The sequence below is a fragment of the Protopterus annectens genome, chromosome 10.part0 (genome assembly GCF_019279795.1).
Source record: "Protopterus annectens isolate FY-2018-M chromosome 10.part0, PAN1.0, whole genome shotgun sequence".
In the NCBI taxonomy this organism is placed as follows: Eukaryota; Metazoa; Chordata; order Ceratodontiformes; family Protopteridae; genus Protopterus; species Protopterus annectens.
The window spans coordinates 29,913,615-29,935,534 of NC_056744.1; the positions used below are offsets into that span (position 1 = coordinate 29,913,615).

Genomic DNA, 21,920 nt, shown 5'->3' on the forward strand with positions numbered 1-21,920 from the left:
CTTAATAGAAACAGTTGCCCCAGATTGACAGCAGCACACGCATGCTTAAATTGACCTAGAATGCAGGTTATCTATGCTAAAATGCAGGGTACAGTCTGTGGTTCTACTTGCAATAAGTTCTGTCTGTTTTTGTCTCATCTTTATTCCTCTCTGAAATAAATGTTTCCATAAAGTTATCTTTCAGCCATTAAAAGAGTATTCTGTCTGGAGAAGAGGTAGAAGGCATGGCCGAAGGCGGGAAGAGAGGAGAAAGGCTAGGACTGTGGTAGTGAGGGTCGGAACTTTGAATGTTGGCAGTATGACTGGTATAGGGAGAGAGTTAGCTGATATGATGGACAGAAGGAAGGTTGGTATATTGTGTGTGCAAGAGACCAGATGGAAGGGGAGTAAGGCTAGGTGTATCGGAGGTGGTTTCAAATTGTTTTATCATGGTGTGGATGGGAGGAGAAATAGCGTAGGAGTTATTCTGAAGGAACAGTATGCGAAGAGTGTTTTGGAGGTGAAAAGGGTGTCGGATAGAGTGATGTTTATGAAGCTGGAAATTGATGGTGTAATGATTAATGTTAGTGCATATGCTCCACAAGTTGGGTGTGCAATGGATGAGAGAGAAACATTTTGGAGTGAATTGGATGAAGTGGTGATGACTGTACCCAAGGGTGAGAGAGTGGTGATTAGAGCAGATTTAAATGGGCATGTTGGTGAAGGGAACAGTGGGGATGAGGAAGTGATGGGTAGGTATGGTGTTAAACAAAGGAATGCAGAAGGTCAGATGGTAGTGGATTTTGCGAAAAGGATGGATATGGCTGTGGTGAATATGTATTTTAACAAGAGGGAGGAGCATAGGGTGACATACAAGAGTGGAGGAAGATGCACACAGGTGGATTATATCTTATGTAGGAGGGCCAGTTTGAAGGAGATTGGAGACTGTAAAGTGGTGGCTGGAGAAAGTGTAGTTAGGCAGTATAGGATGGTGGTTTGTAGGATGGCGTTGGTGATCAAGAAGAGGAGGAGGAGTGTGAGGGCAGCACCAGGGATCAGATGGTGGAAATTGAAAAAGGGTAATTGTGAGGTGGAGTTCAGGGATGAGTTTACAGGCACTGGGTGGCAGTGAAGAGTTACCAAATAGCTGGGTAACTACAGCAGAGCTAGTAAGGGAGACTGCTAGAAAGGTGCTTGGTATTACATCGGGACAGAGGAAGGACGACCAGGAGACATGATGGTGGAATGAGGAAGTGCAGGAGAGTATACAGGCAAAGAGGTTGGCAAAGAAGTGGGATTGTCAGAGAGATGAAGAAAGTAGACAGGAGTATAAGGAGATGAGGTGCATGACAAAGAGAGAGGTGGCAAAGGCTAAGAATAAGGCATATGAAGAGTTGTATGAAAGGTTGGACACTAAGGAGGGAGAAAAGGATCTGTACCGATTTGCTAGACAGAAGGACCGAGCTAGGAAAGATGTGCAGCAGGTAAAGGTGATAACGGATAAGGAGGGAAACATACTCACAAGCGAGGAGAGTGTGTTGAGCAGATGGAAAGAGTACTTTGAGGGGTTGATGAATGAAGAGAATGAGAGTGAGAGAAGGTTGGATGATGTGGGGATAGTGAATCATGAAGTGCAATGGATTAGCAAGGAGGAAGTAAGGATAGCTATGAAGAGGATGAAGAATGGAAAGGCTGTTGGCCCAGATGACATACCTGTGGAAGCATGGAGGTGTTTAGGTGAAATGGCAGTGGAGTTTTCAACCAGATTGTTTAATGAAATCTTGGAAAGTGAGAGGATGCCTGAGGAATGGAGAAAGTGTTTTGGTGCCAATTTTTAAGAATAAGGGTGATGTGCAGAGCTGTAGTAACTACAGAGGGATTAAATTGATCAGTCACAGCATGAAGTTATGGGAAAGAGTAGTGGAAGCTAGGTTAAGAAGGGACATGATGATTAGTGATCAGCAGTATGGTTTCATGCCGGGAAAGAGCACTGCAGATGCGATGTTTGCTCTGAGAGTGTTGATGGAGAAGTACAGAGAATGTCAGAAGGAGTTGCATTGTGTTTTTGTAGACTTGGAGAAAGCATATGACAGGGTGCCTAGAGAGGAGTTGTGGTATTGTATGAGGAAGTCGGGAGTAGCAGAGAAGTATGTAAGAGTGGTACAGGATATGTATGAAGGTAGTGTGACAGTGGTGAGGTCTGCGGTGGGAGTGATGGATGCGTTTAAGGTGGAGGTGGGGTTACATCAAGTATCAGCTCTGAGCCCTTTCTTATTTGCAGTGGTGATGGACAGGTTGACAGACTAGATCAGACAGGAGTCCCCATGGACTATGATGTTTGCAGATGACATTGTGATCTGTAGTGAGAGTAGGGAACAGGTGGAGGAGACCCTGGAGAGATGGAGATGTGCTCTAGAGAGAAGAGGAATGAAGGTTAGCAGGACTAAGACAGAATATATTTGTGTGAATGAGAGGGAGGATAAGAGGAATGGTGAGGATGCAAGGAGTAGAGGTGGCGAAGGCGGATGAGTTTAAATACTTGGGGTCAATAGTTCAGAGTAACGGTGAGTGTGGAAGAGAGTACAGGCAGGATGGAGTGGGTGGAGAAGAGTGTCAGGAGTGATTTGTGACAGACAAGCACCTGTAAGAGTGAAAGGGAAGGTCTACAAGAGGGTAGTGAAACCAGCTATGTTGTATGGGTTGGAGACAGTGGCATTGACAAAAAGGCAGGAGTTTGAGCTGGATGTGGCAGAGTTAAAGATGTTAAGATTTGCACTGGGTGTGACGAGGGTGGACAGGATTAAGAATAAGTATATTAGAGGATCAGCCCAGGTTGGAAGGTTTGGAGACAAAGCCAGAGAGGCAAGATTACATTGGTTTGGACATGTGCTGAGAAGGGATGCAGAGTATATTGGGAAAAATATGCTAAGGATGAAGCTACCAGGTAACAGGAAAAGAGGAAGGCCTAAGATAAGGTTTATGGATGTGGTAAGAGAGGACATGCACATGGTTGGTGTGACAGAGCAAGATGCAGAGGACAGGAAGAAATGGAAACAGGTGATCTGCTGTGGCAACCCCTAATGGGAACAGCCGAAAGAAGATAATGATCACCCTTATCAGCTTGTCTTTATAGAAACGAAAGAACCAGTTACACAGTTGCCTTTAGCTACAAGCTTCTCATGTTGCACTGTGAACCTTTATTTGATAGGAGAACCTTTCATTACCTTCAGTGTTCTTTATTCATTTGTTTCCCCTTAAAACTTGTTAGATCAAGCCAAGGGCCTTAATCCCATCATTCATCTATGCAAAAGTAAAAAAAAAAAAAAAAAAAAGCACATCAGTATTACTTGTATCATGCTCTTTTGTCCGGTCTTTCTTATCTTTTTACATTGCTGTGCCTACTTTTCTTAAAACTGAACAAGCAGAAAGAAAAGAGAAAAAAGGGTACCTCTTTACTTGTGTATCCCTATTACACACACAAAGTACTGATAAGCTTTACTTATATGCAGTACATGTTACGTTTTATAAAAATAATGTTAAAAACAAAGATAGTTTTACTTAATTACTTCTTTCTTCCTTTCCCTGTCCTTAATGTTCTTCCAAGCATTAGAGATGTAGTGCATGTGCTTTGGAGTCACAAGTCCAGGTTTTCTTATTCCACCATATTTATCAAATGTAACTGATGCTTTGTAAACCAGCATTTATTAATTAATTTCAGACTTGTTTTTTTTTTTCTCTTCCTGTTGATCTCAGATACAGTCTCTGGTTAATTTCCAATGTACTCCTGGTTGTTCTAGTAAACTCGTGTGCTTTTTTTTTTTGTGTCTCAAGCATTTTCCTTTAGAATGTTGGAAAAGCTTTCACTGGTATAGTCTCTCTCTGAGCTTTTATTGTCAGATGATTAAGCAGCAGACTCCCCTTCTGTTTGATAGCTCACTTTTTGTTGGGCAAATTTTATTTCATCCTTACCATGTCAGATGATTAAGCAGCAGACTCCCCTTCTGTTTGATAGCTCACTTTTTGTTGGGCAAATTTTATTTCATCCTTACCATGTTCTACATCAGAAAGTGGCTTTGACTTGAGCAGTCTTCTACTCAGCAGACTTTGCTTCATTTTGACCTCTGTTTTTTGCAGCTCGTCTGAATATCTGTTTAAAAAGTCTTCCATTTCTTCCAGGCTTTTGTTATTTGAGTTGATATGCTCCTTCAGTGTTTCATTTTTTTTATTCAGCTCTGAGCACATTTGATTTATTTTTCCTCAAGATTACTGAAAGTCTTGTCTTGCTAAAGCTGGAGCTTGAGCTGCTTTTTACTGACCAGCTGCAGGATTCTTCCCAGCCAGTGTTTTCACTTCACCTTGTGATTGATTTTTCTTTCATGTTCTCTAAGTTTCTTCTTTGCTGGCATCTAGGGAGTGCACTTACTAGCCAGTAACTGGCATTTACCCAAAAAGAGACATTCCCTGGTTCTCTCTTCCGAGTTTCTGTTTTTACAGTGGGAGAGCTGAAATTAAGTTGTCATTGTAAAGCCATCTGGGAAATTTTGTCTAGAATTCTTAAGCAAAGGTTGAGAAGCATGCAGAGGAATACAATCAGTCATTAATGCCAAACATTAACGTTTCATACTTCTACTAATCAGAAAATTCATGTTGATGCAAAACCTGCCCTACTAAACTTTTAAATGGTTAAGTAATGTTTAAAATTTGTTCCAGGTTTTGAGCCTTCATTTTCTGATTTTTGGCATTGTCCAAAACAAGAAATATCTTTATTGAATTCTCACTTATGACATAGGCAGTTATGCATTTATATAAATGAAAACAAACCACATTGACATTTTCAGTTACAAACATTGTACATCACATATAATCTTATATCAAACATTGCATAGCTCATTCAATTCCCAACTTCCCTTCAGCTTCCTTCCTCCTCCAAAATATTAATTCTGCATGTATTGTTCCCACAATTCCCATTTTTTCTATGTAATTTTCTCCTATCCTTTTCTAAAAATCGCAGTTCCTGTTCTTTTATCTCTGTTACTGCATTTACTACTTCTAATGCATTTGGTTTAGACTTTGATTTCCATTTTCTAGTAACTGCCTTTTTGGCAGCCACCATAATTAAACTCAGCAAGGCCTTACTATGTCTAGGCAATTCCGGTTCTGTATTACAGCTGAAAAAATAAACCCCTTAGTTACACCCTTTTGTTTGCCCTGTATTTCTGACAAGAGTAGTTTGCAGGGAATTTGTATTCAGAATTCTTGATGGTGAAGTTGGTTGGTATGCCTCAGAAACACTCTACAAGTTTTTCAGGCAGCAGGCAGGCAAGACCATTTATCACCCAGATTATCATTTTCTGGCTTCTGATTTTGCAGTTCCCTCAGAACTGCCAGTGCAAATGTTTGTGTAATTGCTACTCTGGCATCAATTTCAGGGCATATTGGGCAGCTGTTGAAAGTGTGTGTGTGGGGGGCTCTGTCTCCACCCTGTGGTTCTGGCACCCATAGACCTGAGCTATAAATGCTCTTTTGATAAAGCAGCTCTGACTTATTGCCTCTATATTCATAACTGCATTAATTTTATAAAAGCTGTGCGACCTGCAGGTGAACACATCTGTTGCCATTGTATACAAACATAGACTCTCATTGTTACCACTGATGCTAGCCATCTAACACAAATGGTTTTGTACAGGATTGTTCTGAAATATTGTTTTATGCACTATTTGCATACATTTGGCAGCATTACAAAACTGTAGTATGTTATCCCCTCTTGTCATACATCATTGGGAAGCTTATGAACAGGTGAACAATTTCCTAACTTGTATATTGGATTTATCTTGCATAATAGGGATGTAACCCTTTATTTGACCATAACACTAGTATTTTTTGAGAAACAAAATAGTTTTTGTACTGCATATTCATAAAAGAAAATCAGCTTCTACCGACAAGGCTATGGGCTTATACACGCGTTATCATATTTTACATTTTTTTTATAAAGTCCACCATTTATCAGATACTATAAATCTAATGAAGTGCATTTTCTCCAAAATGTTCTAGTGATGAAAAAAAAAAATCTAAGTGCGTTTCCTGCCTTTCCTGTAAGTAGTCTAGTCCAGGTACAGATTTGCTGTATCCAGTACTGTTTGTAAGCTTCTGAGACCCCCCCCCCCCCGAGCCATAAAGTCTGCTCTTCAAATTTTCCCTTAGAACTAGCCAGTTTTTCTTTAAGCACTCAAATCTGTTCAGAATTTGTAAGCACCAAATAAGCTACAAATTACTACAGCACTCAACTTTCCTCACTTGTCTAGAGGAAAACAGGTTTTAGTACTTTAATAAATAAGCACCTATCCAGGCATATATCCAAGGGACAGCTCCTGTTTTTTCTCCTGTCTACCTGATGAATCTGGGCATCTTGGGGCAATGCAGCAATTGCCTCATGTACACATACAACCCTTTCCTCCTACCACCAAACAGTACAACCTGTGACAGATGCACTTAATAGCCAAACTGGAAGCAAACCTCTCTCCACCCAAGACTGGACTAGACAGTCAAGAGGAGAGGGTAAACACTTGCACCATACCACACTCCTCACATAGTCCCTCAAAATCTACACCACCAAAACACACACACAGAAACAAAACACATATGTACATTCACGGAGGTTCTCAATAAAAATCTGCCCACGCAACAGGGACCTCCAAAGCAGAAATGCAAACAACCTTCACCCCCCCCCCAACACAACCCAAATGACACACAGCCCACAAACTCAGTGTTCCACTCAGCCACAACCCATAAGGCATAACAATGTACCCAACACTCTAGTCATAGGTGACTCTATAGTCAGGCACACTGATGTTCCACTCACCAAAGTTACTGTCAGCTGCCTGTCGGGTGTTAGGATCCGCCACATAATGCATGCACTCAGGTTACTCCACAAGTACAAATATGTCTTTGTTATTGTCCATGTTGTTGTGAATGACCTGAGACATGCCACCCTGGACTACATGAAAAAAGACATGGAGGAGCTGTTCGATCTTGTAGCCCAATCAGGTGAGACCCTAGCCCTGAGCAGCATCCTGCCATCACCCAGAATGATACCACAGTACAAGGACAAAATTATTGACTTCAATAGTTGGCTAAGCTACTGGTGTTATTCCAAGGGGGTCCAGTATCTGTCTGCCTGGGATGACATGATCGACAGACCACGATGCTTTGCCAGAGATGGCCTGCACCTGTCGCCCTTGGGATTCTGGGTACTGGCTAAGGCTCTTGGCACCCCTATAGTGCCTTTTTTTAGGCAAGGTTCAAATGACAAACTCACCACCGTAACAGGTTAAAATCGGAGAGTAATGCTACTCTATGCAAGAAGTCTAAACCTCAAAATGCACTCGCTTGCGGGACTCCTTAAAATGGAGAACATCGACATTTGTGCAGTGACTAGACCTGGTTCAAGGCTCCAGAGAGCACCCCTGCATTACCAGGCTATAATTCATACCACACCTTTCGGCCACCTAACCTGGACCGAAACATTAAAAGTGGAGGTGTGTCCATATTCATTAAGGATATTCACACCTCCAGGCTAGTTGCTCAGCATAATGCATCTGAGGTTATCCAAGTGCAACTAACTCTAGGCAAGACCGCAGTCCAAATTGTAGCTTGCTACAGATCCCCCACCCTGCCTCAGGATTCCCACTCCATTTCTTGATGCACTGGAAAATTTTAGAGTACAACCTAACACCCAAATAATGGGAAATTTCAACTACCCCACCATTAACTGGGAAAACTACTCGTGTACCAACTCTTTTGCTCAACGTTTTCTGGAAATCCTAAATTCCAATGCCTTGAATCAAATTACCCACACCCTCACCAGGGGCAGAAGTATCCTAGACCTGGTCCTTACCAACATGGGAAACCGGTGTTCCACACCAGAGGTCAATTCCTCGTTGGTCAGATCAGACCACAAGCTAATCACCCTAGACATCCACATCTCGCCCCCACCCCCATTAGAAAAACCACAATAAAAAATTTCTCCAAATCCAACTTTACGCTTCTTAAGACAGAAGTGGCAAACGTCATGACACCCATGCAGATGGACAATAGAGTACAACTGCTGAATCTTACACAAATGGACTTTATAAGCACTTATCCGAGTGCATGGCTCGTGCAATCCCTAAACGGAACCAAGATGCTATCCTCCAAAAAAAAGGAAGCCAATCTGGTGGTCCCCTGCCATAAACTCTACAACAGAAGAAAGAAACTGTTTCAAAAAAAGCGTAAAATCCCATGGTTGAAGGAGCTCCCTGGTCAGCCTCAGTAAAAAGCTGAGATCCCTCATAAAATCCTCCAAAGCTAGTTACAAAAACAAAATCGCCACTGATTCTAAAGACAACCACAAAACATTCTATAGCTGTGTCAAGAATCTCAATGGCAGCACTCGGATCTGCTCTGAGTTGCAGCACAATTGCACTAAATATACAGAACCAACTGATATTGCCAACATCCTGGCAGATAGGTTCAGTGCTAACTTTATCCCCCTCTCACCCCCTAAAGGGCCCATCTCTATACTGGAAGAATGCAACATTCCTGTAATCACCACTGCAGAGGTAAAAACCACACTCTCCAAAGCCAAGAACACAGCATCCATGAGACCTGACAACATCCCAGGCGAAATACAGAACGAACTGGCACCCCACCCAAGTACCATGTTCAATCATAGCCTCACCTCAGGCTTTGTGTCCAATAAATGGCAGACAGTGGTTATCCCACTCCACAAAGGGGGAGCCACTATGGACCCCAGGAACTACTGCCCCATTAGCTTGACTAGCCTGGACTGCAAGGCTATGGAACGTATCGTCCTGAAACTTCTAAACAATGACATTGGTAATCCCCAAACTCTGGACCCTACCCAGTTTGGGTTTGTAAAAGCCAGATCATGTCTCCTAAACCTGATGGACTTCTTTGAAGTGGTCACCAAAGCCGCAGATGAGGGTGAGGTGGTTCACACAGCCTATCTAGATCTTGCTAAGGCTTTCAACACCATCCCCCACTCTGGAATTGTAGATAAACTCACTAAACAAGGTATAAATCCCTGTGTCACAAGATGGGTTGCCAACTGGCTCACTGACAGAACCCACACTGTGAAAGTCGCAGACTCCAAATCTGACTTCAGACCGGTGTCAAATGGAGTACCATAGGGTTCAGTCCTTTTTATATCTACTCAGAAGTACAGGCCAACACAGAAGGTCTTTGGCTAATGAAGTTCGCAGGTGAGTGCAAACTAGGAGCCATAATCAAACTCCCGACGATGTGGACATCCTACAAAAGGGTCTCACTGAGACAGATGCCTGGTGTCAAAGCCATGGCCTCAAGCTCAGTGCCAACAAGTGCATTGTCATCCCTTTTGGTAAAAACTCTGTACCCATGAACTACCACATAGGCAGTAGTCTACTTAACATGGAAAGTAGGATAGAGAGACCTTGGGACACAGGTGGACAGTAGTCTCCCCTTTGATAATCCCATCGCTACAGTAGTCAGGAAATCCTTCTATGTGGCACACCTAATCACAAAAGGTTTCTCATCCAGGAAAAAGAGGTCATTGTTCCACTGTACTTGTCACTCATTTGACCCATTTATAGAGTAAAACGCCCCTTTTGGTATGTACCTGACAAGACATCTAAAACAATTAGAAAGGCCACAGAAATACCTCAGAAAGAGGATTACCGGCCTCAAACAGATGCCCTACGCAGACCATCTGAAAAAAACTCCAGCTTTACTCCGTCACGTATCGCCTGCTCTGAGGCTATCTCTGCCTAACATACAAAGCTATGTCATACCCAGAGCTGTTGGATGTGCTCCACTTAAAGAAATCCCAATCCCTACGAGCTACATGCTATAGGGACCTAAACCTTGTCACCACAATAAACAGAACATGCTGGAGGGATAGATTCCTGTCCCAGAGACTTCCCACTTCCCATACTCTGGAACAAACTACCTATCTATATCAAACAAAGCTCCTCATTAGCACTCCAAGAAAAGTCTTGATGATTGGATTAGAGATAGGAGATTCACCCCGGGGATCACTTCTGTGGCTCTGCTCGACAGGGGCATAGGAATCCAGGGTACCTTTTTGGCTAGGCTTATATAGGCACTAGGGCCAATAGCCTAGTACCTACCTATGAAGAGCTGTTAGCAAGTGGTTTCCTGGCTTTGAAGATCTTGAAGTAAATGTGTTTAATTAGCCTTCTGCTGTTCAGGATTAAATGAGTTAAAGCTGTTCAAGTCGGTTTTCTTGATACGAAGACCCTTTTTTTTAAATAAAAAGTGTAACCTGTTTAAAAACAAACTGTAGCACCTTAAGACCCAACAGGCAGGTCTGGTGATGCTGGACTTAAAAGGATACCTACATGTACACATTCGTTCATGATGATCCCAGGTATTGTCACAAAATGGAAGCAGGGGACTCGCATTTATCAGTTTACCTCCTTGTAGTTTTGTTTAGCTGCTGCGTCCAGAAGTGTTTTCAAAATGTCTGGTTGCAGTAATTGCACACTACAGGACCAGCAGCATTCATTATTCCCCTGCTGAAATGGCTGTCTGTCTCGGGCAGCACCAGGTGGAGTTCCAGAAGGTTTGAGTTGCAACCAAAATTTTCCTGAAACTGAGCTACCTCGGAATCTTCAGTATTACAGCCACAAGGTTACTGGTATTCCTGGGGCCCACCTAAACACTACAGAAATAAAATAGTTGAAAGTCCTGACATACCTATAGAAACACGTCTTTTGAAGGCAAAGTAGCAAAATGAGAATTCTAGATTGTGGATTCCACCAATTATGATGGTGCCACTTGCATGACCATGTGAGAAAGCTCCAGATGTTTTAAGCTTCAGATGTTAAGTAAAACTGGGAAGCATCATAACCAGTCTGCAGAGTCTCATCTTTGTGTAAAGTGTGAGCTTGAATGGTAGACCATTCAAGTTCAGAAGATAAGAGGTGACTTGCTGGCAACCACCCTTAACCCATATTTTGACTAGAGACATATCTGACATGTTTTTTTTTTTTTTGGTGTGGGGGGGGTCTGTTTGTGAAATCTTCAGTAGAAGGAGCGTACATCTCCAAGGAGAGGTGGAAGCACATACATCTGAAAGAAATGATGACAGCTATTCTAGCTCCGTATTTCTAAACAATTCTGGAAATCTGAACATAATGAGCAGCACTATGGTAACATGGTACATAAAGCAAGGAGAGGCACACATTCCGCACACTGCAGGTTGTCCGTGCAAGCTTGGGAGGAATCCTTGGCACAGATAATGCTAAGAGCTTCCTTTATCACACTCCAGGTACATTTTCACGCAGGTCAGCTAAGTAGCCCTACAGTACATCCCCATGAATAGGGATGCATGGCTAGGCTTAAAAAGGCTATTGTCGGCCTAGTGCAACTATGAACCTAAGATACCATCTCAATTGAGTAGATGGGGTGCATCAGAGATGACCTTCTTAGGCAGTGGTTTCTTATTCCAGAACTGGGCAGGCTGTTTTTGTATACATTCCTTCCCAAACTTACACCCTAGAGTAGTTCAGAAAATAGAAAGTCCAGAAGTGATACTAATGGCTCTTTTCTGGCTGAGACAGCATTAGTTTTCCCTCCCATTGACGATGGTAATGGAAAAAGCATTATTGCTGCCGAAGCATGTGAACCTCCTTGATGTAGGGCAATGAAGTCTTGCATGCACTCAAACCTGCTCATGCTCAATGTGTGTTTTAGTGGATAATGACTTGTGCTGCCAATTGATCATCTTTAGTCAGACGATGTGCCTATTATTCTGCCACAAATTGGAGGCAGAGTACTTTCTACTTAGATAAATGGAAACATATTTTCTTATAGTGCCAGATGTACAATCAAGGCCCAAATTGCAAAAAAAAAAAAATTGTTCTACAGTATTTATATTTGGATTAGCTGGTGTCTCATTTGAAGGTACAGTTATCAGCTATTTCCGTCTGCCTGTCTATGAAACCCCTTTAGTATCTAAGCCTCCAGTTACTGTTCTTAAAAGTCAGCCTTCACTCGGACACCCTAGAAAAGTGGACCCAGTTTTAGACTTTTAATGTCCTGCCACAGATATTGACCCTGCCACCACTTGGCCAGCAGCTACCATAACTCTCAAGTGTATTTCCTGGGAAAGTAACATTTTCTTTGCTTTTTGCTTCAGGAAGGAGGTTATCCAAATCCAGCATTAATGCACAAAAAGCTATTCCTAGTTTTCCACAAAGACAGCGTCTAACTTGGCATGCTAAACTATCTGTGATTCAAGAAGTCCCCTTTATCTATGACTCAGCATTTGCCTCTCTCTAAGTATATATAAACAGTACTTTGACAATGTTTCCATTAACAAATGTAAAGGCTGGTACAGCTAATTGAAACTCAGCTGATTGTGAAAAAGTCTGTAAGGTTCAATGAGAATGCAGTACAGTGGGGACTATGGAATATGCCCTTACCCACTCCAGTGAGATCTTGGAGTTAGTATATATAGTAAACTGGGTGTCTGGGAACTTTAACAGTTTTTCTAGGTTAATGCTTGTTGTCTTTGCCCATTGCGTGTGGAGCATTGCTGGACTGGCATTGTGCATTTGCAGTGGAAGGTTATGCTTGTATATTTTATATCTGTATATTTTTATTTGGTTTAATTTCTCCCAAGTCTTTGGGTTTCTGGTACCATGACTGGAAGTGGATGAAGTCAAATTATGATTCAGTTTTGTGAAATTAGTATTGTTTCAATCTTTGTTGGGTAAAATTGCGCTTTGCAGCACCTTAATTTGCCCAGAATGGATGACTACTGCAATTTACATGGCATTGCATGTATAAGTAGCATATCTAAACATGACTAAAATTTTTTTATAAGACCTGTTGTTCCTACTGCTATTGGAACTGTCTGGGTATTCTCCTGCTATTGTTTTTTCTGCTTGCAAATCCCATTATTTTATGACTCTGGCTCTTGGTAAGTAAGACACTAATCAGTGGGTGTATCAATTTCAATGATCAGGGCTACATTTGTCTTTTTTCATGGACTGCTACATCTAGTTTTATCACATCTGTTTTTTGACCTGTTGATAATGGGTGATCCCATGTGATGTAAACATCCCTATTCTCTGTAATACTTTGTGATTCTTTCCTGTTTGCAATGCTTCTCAGCTTGTTCATTATTATGATGTTTGCACAATCCCCAGTGCAACAGTCTTGCCAAATCATTGTGTCTTTCATTATACAGGCCCACTGCCATTCGTGCATCACACCCAGCAACATGTGCAAGTGTTTCTAGTTTTTTTTTTTTTATACAAAACCTGCCTTTTGTCTGTTTCCCCCAGATATTCAATGGATTTTGTAAACAAATATGTGCATAGTCCACCATCCTGGGCCACCAATACTTAAGCTTTCATCCTTTTGGCTTAAATTCACCTCTCCTTACCCATTCCTGTGTCAGATCCTGATCAACAGGAGGTTGTTTCAGGAGTTTTCTGTCCTTGTAACTATATTTATGCCTTTTCCATATTTGCCTTCTCATCTGTCTAATTTTTATCTGTTTCTGGTAAGATTTCCATTCCAGCTTGACACCAATATGTTTCTGCTAAACTAAGCAGTGAAGTCATGTTTTAACGCTTTCACTATGTTAGGATCGTGTGAGGTCAGCAGATATTTATGCAGTCCTACAATTGCAGATCTATGCATGCAATCAATTTTGGAGAGGCTCATACCTCCTTTAGAATGAGGAATATATAATCTTGGTATACACTGACTTTTATATATCATTTGATGAACATGAAGCATTTTTCTTTTATTTTTCAATCTGTCTAAATGATCCAGTACCTTTTGGGGCCAGACAGTTGCCCCAAAACTGTAAGAACAGGAAGACTAAATTGGGTTATAGCTTGAATTTGTTCCAAGATGTCAGAGGACTGTTTTCCGTATTAATTTTAGTCTTCTGAAATATTCCTTATTGAGTTTTGTTCTCATTTGTTAATGTTTTATTGTTGATCCTTCATCCGTTCCAAAATATTTATACACAGGTCCTCATTTGATAAAATGTGCAGTTTTAAATCCTCCACTGAAAGAAAAGTCTTAACATAACACTTTTATTGCTTTCTGGGAGTCGGATTCTTACCATGACCTAATTTGTTAAGTAGGCAGTTTAATGGGTTGAGGACCAGACAAAAAGAGCAGTGGTGATAGTCACCCTGGACTATCCCCCTTTGAATTTTTATCCCGGAGATAATTTGATGTAATGCGATCCTATTTCACCTACATTCATAACTGATTGGCTCGGAGCCGAGAATTGGCTCCGACTCGGCTGATCCACTAGCACAAAGTCTCTTATTGGCTGGGCCAACCCCCTTATCCCAGGATGCACCACGCCCAACCCCCCAGATCTCGCTTGCCGCTGCTAGAGTAACGATGTGGTCTCGACTTGGCTGTGGCTAAGTACCCTTCCTTTTTGGCCTTTTTGGTCACTTTTTTGACAGTTAGCTTAGAATTTATTCTCAAACAGCTATTTTAATAACTATTGTGGTTAAGTCATCTGTGGTTGATTGTTGTTGTACCTTTGAATTGTTGTGGTAATCCCTTCTGTTTGGTGGGCTAGGCCCGTTTGAGTTAGAGGGCCTTTGCCCTATCTCTTGGAGCGTTTAAGTTAGAGCACTCCCCCTTCCTTCCTTGTGTGTTTTGAGTGTGTCAACAGTAGGTATGTCTGGCAAAGAAAGGGAGCATAAGCCATCGGGCTTTAAAAAATGTTCAAAATGTAGCTATAAAATGTCGTTGACAGATGGCCACGCCATCTGTGTTTATTATTTTAGGGGCTAAACACTTGCAAGAGTCTTGCAGTGTTTGCCATGCTTTCTCCTCTCGTGTCCTTCACGAGAGGAAAAATAAGCTCATCCTGAAGGGTCTTATTAAACCTGCCTTTGAGGAAGCTTTGGCTTCTTCTCCCTCATCAAAATTGAGGCTAAAGAAGTCTTCGGCTCCGACAAGTCCGGAGCCACCTGCTAAAAGGTCTAAATCTGTGTCCCCTTCCTTGGCTCCACTGGCATCAGAGCCAAAGGACAGAGGATCAAAAGCTGGGTCTTCCTCCTCGGCTCCACTGTTTTTGGAGTCTCGGGACAAGAGATCAGGTACTCTGTCCCCTTCCTCGGCTCCACTGATTTCGGAGCCACAGGATAGAGGGTCTAAAACTAGGTCTCCTTCGTCGGCTCCATTGGTCTCTGAGCCGCTGGAGAGCGTTTCTGCTCTGGGGTCTATTTCATCAGCTCCTGAACCATCGGCGCTGAAAAGAGTCTCTGTTCTGGTCGAGTCTGCTTTGGCCGTGATACTTTTGGAGCCGGGCTCCTAGCCTGGTTTTGGAGCCGATAGGAAAAGTCTCTCGGCCCCCTTCCGTTTCAACCAGGTCCTCCAGGCTTTCAGACTCTGATGTAGATAGGGTGGTCCAGAGGCTGCTCCAGTCACCTGTCTTATCCAAATTACTTTCGGCTCCGGCCCAGTCGGCCCTGGAGCCAGCCCCTTCGATACAGTTTCTTCCTCCTCCGACAACCTTGGTGTCATCTGAGTCGGAGTTCGTAGAGTCAGGTGAAGTCCTTGAGGTGATCCCGAGACCCACTGCTAGTCTGACAGCACAGTCTTCAGCTCCAACCCTTTCTGTGCCTTCCAGAGGTTTCGGTTCTCGGGTGTCCTCAGCCGGGCCAGAGGGGGACTCGGGGCTTCTGGTTTCGGCCCTGAGTCTCCCTCTTGGTGCCTCAGCTAGGGGAACCCCGACACTGGTCATGGTCTTGGGGACGGGCCCCTCCTCAAATTCTGTTGGGTCTGCCTTCGAGGCTATGAGGAGCGCGCTGGCCAAGTCTCTAGTGAGTTCACCCAAATCTGCGACTCCTTCCCTAGACACGGCGGCTAGAGCTTCTGGTGCCCCCCTACCTTTGGACAGTGTGGCTCCTAGGCCTGAGGATTCCTCCTTGCGTGGTCCCCTTTTTTCCGAGGAGCCTTCAGAGTTCGTGCCTGAGGATCCCCCTAGGAAAAAATTGCACAAGAGGAAGCACATAGACTCCCCAGATGAGTATATCACCTTGGACACCGACCTCGATGATGCGGTGGGGTCCCCCAAGTCGTCCTCTGACGATGTCTCGTTCTCCGATATCCTGGAGATCTTGAGACAGAGGGGCGACTGGCCATCCAAAACCCCTTCCGTGGAGGAGTCTGTCTTTCTCAAGGCCTTTGGAGCCCAACCCTCCGCCTCCTGGGTGTCCCCACCCTTCGATGAGTTACTGGACCTTATTTGTCGAAGGGTGTTGGGAACACCCTGATTCTGTGGAGCCAGTTCCTTCTCGTCCCAACAAGTTTTTATCCGCACCCCCTGGTAAGGAGTTTCTAACCAAGGGAGCTCTGGTTGATGCTATGGTGGTGGCGTCTGCCACCCAGCAAGATGTGGCAGAGGCATCTACTTCTAGCCATCCTCCTAACAAGGAGTCCAGGAGCATGGATAGGTACGGGAAGCGTACCCTGACGTCAGTGACCTTTACCCTGCGGTCGCTGAATTATTTGTCATTTTACGAGGCTCCAAAGGGATCTCATAAAGGAGTTGGGAGATTCCCTGTTGGGTAACGTGCCTGAGGCGTTGACGCAGTCTGTCAACGCCCAGCTGTCTACCCTTTCGTCCATTGTTAACTCGTCCATGAGGCTCGTGTCGTATGCAGCCGAAGGGGCGGGTAGGGCAGCGAGTTCGGGTGTAGCCCTTAGGAGGCAAGCCTGGATGCGTTTGTGTCACTTTGCGGAGGGGTTCAAGTCTTCCTTCACTGACGCTCCATTCGATGGGTCCTCTCTTTTTGGACCCAAGGTGAAAGACACACTCACTAGTTGTGAGCAGGAGGGTAAGACTTTGTCTGCCGTTGGGGCCTGTTTTTCGCTTCCCTCGAGACCTTAACCCAAGGCTCAGAGGGGAGGGAAGATGTGGCTCAGAAAGTTCCAAAAGTGTTTCCCTACCCATCAGAGTGACCCCCCCCCAGAAGGCAGAGGGGGGAATTATTCTGGAAGACGTTACTCCAGAGGCAGCAGAGGCCCCCGCAACTCAGAAGACCGCAAATCCTTTCGTGGTTTCTCTGTCCAGCGTCCCTGAGGGACTGCCCGACTGTGCGTCTCCGGAGCCAGTCGGGGGTCGATTCTCTGCATCCAAGGGCCTGGGGTTCCATCACTCAGGATCAGTGGGTGCTTCGTATCATCGCCGGATGTTACACCATTCCCTTTATCCGTCCCCCTCCACCGTCAAGGAAAATCCTGGACGTGCCACCCAGTCAACGAGATCAATCAGCCATAGAGGTCGCAAAGCTGCTCGGAAAGGGAGTCATCCAGCCAGTCCCTGCAGACCAGACCGGATTAGGAACTTACTCCATTATTTTTAGTGCTGAAAAGAACAGGGGGCTTGAGACCCATTCTGGACCTCAGCCACCTAAACCGCTTTGGAAAGAAGTCCAAGTTCCGGATGGTCACGTTGCAATCCATTTTCCCATTGCTGGAAAAAGGAGTATGGATGTGCTCCATCTATCTCAAGGACGCTTATTATCACATCAAGATAAACAGGGCATCCAGGATACATTTACGCTTCTGCCTAGGAGCCAGTCACTTCCAGTTCCAAGCCCTGCCCTTTGGTCTCACCACAGTCCCCGGGGTGTTCACCAAATGTCTGGCAGTGGTGACGGCTCACCTGAGACATCTGGGATTCCAGGTGTTTCCATATCTAGACTACTGGCTCCTCACCGCCCCCACCAGGCATCTTCTTATTCAAGCTGTGAGTGCAAACATCGAGTTGGGACATCTATTAGGAATTACATTCAACTGGGAAAAGTTTGTATTGCTGCCGTCACAGCGTGTTGCCTTTATAGGCGCAGAGCTAGACTCTGTCGAGATGCGAGCATCCCTTCCAACAGAGAGGATAAAGAATACTACAGGACCAAGTCCTAGCCTTACTACCCCGAAGCAAGGCCCCAGCCAGGATGGCGATGGCCGCCGCCATTCTTCTGGTCCCTCTAGCAAGATTGCACATGCGAATTCTCCAGTGGCTCCTGTCGACCCAGTGGTCTTACCAAGATCTGCCCTTGTCCTACCCGATTCTCATCACGGAACCCTGCCGGCGAGATCTTTGTTGGTGGCTCCTCTCATCCAACCTGAACCAGGGGTGACTCTTCTGCCCCCCCTCCCCCATTGCCACAGTGACCACGGACGCCTCCCAGATAGGGTGGGGCATTATCTGGACCAGAACGGTTCAAGGCATGTGGCAGGATCACGAAATCCACTTACATATCAATGTCCTGGAAATAAGGGCAGTGCTTCTAGCGTTGCAGGCACTTCACAGCTATCTTCCCAAGGATACCATCGCAATCTTCTCGGACAGTATGGCGGTAGTATGGTACCTGAACAAGCAGGGAGTAACCAGGTCTTATCCTCTTCGCAGAGAAGCCATGAGAGTTTGGAACTGGGCGATCGCTTCCCAGAGATTTCTAGTGGCAACGCACATTCTGGGGAAGTCCAGTGTGATAGCAGACAGGCTGAACAGAGTTATTCTGATGCCTCATGAGTGGTCCTACCGAGTAGTGGCTCGGATCTTCTCCAAGTGGGGGTGTCCCTGTTGCGACCTTTTCGCCAGCCCCTGGAACGCGAAGTGCAGCAATTTCTTCTCCCTGATTCCTCCCCAGGGGGAGTCTCCCAGGGACGCTCTAGTCCACAGTTGGCCCTCCGGTCTGCTCTATGCCTTCCCACTACTGCCAAAGGTGATTCAGAAGGTGATCTGCTTGGGAAGCAGCATGATTTTGATCGCACCACACTGGCCCCGCCAAGTTTGGTTTCCTTTCCTTCGGAAGTATGCAGTGAAGGATCATTGGGTTCTGGACCCAGTTCCAGACCTCCTGACTCTTCAGTCAGGTCAGGCCCATCCATCACTGCGAACTCTCAAGCTAACGGCTTGGCTGCTCCACTTCCGACCTTAGTCAGACAGCATATCCTTTCGCCTGAGGTGGTCCGGATTCTGTCTTCTTACAGAGCTTCCACTAAGGAGATGTATCCTAATAAATGGAAAAGGTTTGCTATTTGGGCCCTGCGGCACGACCTTGAACCTCTGACTGCCCCGGTGTCCGCAGTATTAGATTTTTTGGCAACTCTTTTTAGACAGGGTTCTGCTGTCTCCATGCTTAAAGTCCAATTGGCAGCGATTTCTAATTATCATGTTGCCTTTGAGCCTTCACTCATGAGTCATAAGTTGTGTAAGGCCTTTCTTAAGGGTGCTTGGTTGCTTTGCCCCCTGGTGTCGCAACCTGTTTTACCATGGGATTTGAATGTAGTTTTAGGAGCCTTGATGTCTCATCCCTTCGAGCTGGCGGCCACTTGTGAGCAAAAGTTTTTATCTTGGAAGACTGCCTTCTTGGTAGTTATTACTTCAGCCAGAAGAGTTTCGGAGCTTCAAGCCCCTCTCTGTTAAGCCCCCTTATCTGATCTTTCACAAGGATAGAGTATCTCTAAGACTAAACCAGTCATTTCTTCCGAAGGTTTCTTCTGCTCTTTGTATGCAGCAATCTATAGAGCTACCAGTTTTCTTTCCAAAATTTTCCAACAAGGCAGAATACAGACTTCATCAGTCGGATGTGCATAGACAACTGAGGTTTTACTTGGATAGGACACAGCAGCAGAGGAAATCAGACCAGTTGTTTGTGGCCTTTGCAGATAACAGGATTGGCAAAGCACTAACTAAGACCACTATTGCTAGGTGGATTAGGGATTGTGTTTCATTTATTTATGCATCAACAGGAAGGGACCTTCCATTTCCAGTTAGAGTGCATTCTACTAGGGCTATGGCAACTTCAGTGGCCTTCCACGCCAGACTGTTGGTGGATGAGATATGTGCAGTGGCCACTTGGGCTTCTCCACATACTTTTATTTCTCATTACAAACTGGACGTGGCCTCTAGAGGTCGGACGTCCTTTGGTTCCACAGTGCTCAGGAGTGTTTTCCAGTGAGCCTCCCAGGATCTAGGTGCTAGGGACGCTGTCCCATCAGTTATGAATGTAGGTGAGATAGGATCGCATTACATCTTTTAGGTATGTACTTACCATAACGATAGATGTATGTGATCCATCTCGCCTACATTCTTACGTACCCGCCCTCCTTCCCCCTACCTGTTGGATCTGGAGGAAACACTATTGTACAGTCGGGAGTGGCACATGTGAGTGAGTTGTTGTGGGGCAAACAAGATCTGGGGGTTTGGGCGTGGTGCATCCTGGGATAAGGGGGTTGGCCCAGCCAATAAGAGACTTTGTGCTAGTGTATCGGCCGAGTCGGAGCCGATTCGCGGCTCCGAGCCCATCAGTTATAAATGTAGGCGAGATGGATCACATACCTCTATCGTTATGGTAAGTACATAACTAAAAGTTCTTTATCATGGCTTAGCTGCAAAATGGTCTAACACTTTTTCATAGTCACTGTAATGTAATTGATCAATGTAGAATGTATCTTGTACATCTGTAAACAATCCTTCATCCATGAATGTGGGATGCTGTCAAATGCTATTTTGTGATCTATCCATACTGTACTTGGATTTTTCCCCCTTTTGTAATTCTTCGTTATGACTTTAAACAAATGATCCTTTGTTCCACATGACTTGCTTTTGTTACCCCTTTGTTCTATTGCTGTGATTCAGTTGTCTTCTAAATGACTATAAACTCTGTATGAATTCCAGTAACAGCCCATGTTAAGTGGTTTTACCAATGCATTCATTTCTGCTACTACTACAGCCGTAAGAGCTGCAGCCTTTCTGGTCCAGTGAAAGCTAACTCTACTGGACAATAGCCACTAGAATGGCTTTTATGCAAGGAGTGGATAAGTCCGTCTTGGAGGAAACCACCTGGTCCTCTGTCTACAAATTTATCAGGAGTTGCAAGTTGGACACCATACAGAACTAGGAATAAGATTTGTTGATGCTGTACTTCAGGGCATCCTTTGCAATGCATAACTATCAGTTTCGAACACCTAGTCTTTCTAATTGAATTCGTCCCAGAAATAAAGAATGCTGCAACAGTAATCTGATGAAGAACGTGGCACTGTGTGCAGGTAACTTAACATATCCGATCATTTTTGCAGTACTTTTTTTCCAACCATCATCCTCGCCATGGGTTCCTCTTTCCTCTTGGACTGTGGCCCCTTCCTTTCCCTTTGATTATGCTTTCTTACCCATCTTTTCTTAGACGAGGATGGGTAGGGCCCAACATTCTTTTTCCAGTGATCTACCCTACGACTGAGACATCTCTAAATACATTCACCTTGTCCTACACTACTCTAACTTAGGGTTATTGACCTCATGCTAAATAGTAAGAAAGCTATGAAGATGGCACATATGTCTGCTGTTGTACCATCATATACGTGTGACAACAGATGGGCATATGGTCACGTGGAGGGAAGGAACCTGAGCACTGAGTGGCTGAATGGACAGGATATCTAATGGTGAAAGTCCCAGAAGTTGACAAATACTGCAAAAGCGATCTATTCATGCATCTACTAGTATGGTAAGTTAATCTTTTTTTTTTTTTTTTTCCAAATCCTCTGTACATTTACATTCATAGTTCCTTGCTTTCAAGGTGTTGCATACTGCTTCTTTTTGAATCCTTCACCAGTGTTAGCCCCTTTGCAAACTGTGGGCATATCAGCAGTGAGGATGAGTATTTTACCTTAAGGTACTTCCCTTCATAATTACCGTCAAAGCAAGTTGTATCCCCCCCCTAAACATATCTCTCAACCTCTTAGAGCAAGAAATCTGGACAAAGCCATAAATAATGGGTGGACAAAGGCCCAAAAGTTTTTTTTTTTTTTTAAATATTGTTCTTACAGACTTAAAGTTGATAGAATAACACGTTTTGCATTCACATGCATTTTCTGATGGG

At 44.2% G+C, this 21,920-nt stretch overlaps 1 protein-coding gene across 1 annotated transcript in view; it reads left to right on the forward strand.

The window, feature by feature from the left end:
- The window catches only part of LOC122812920 (medium-chain acyl-CoA ligase ACSF2, mitochondrial-like), a 910,993-nt gene that overhangs the window by 261,619 nt on the left and 627,454 nt on the right, over nucleotides 1–21,920 (forward strand). The window lies entirely within an intron of this gene.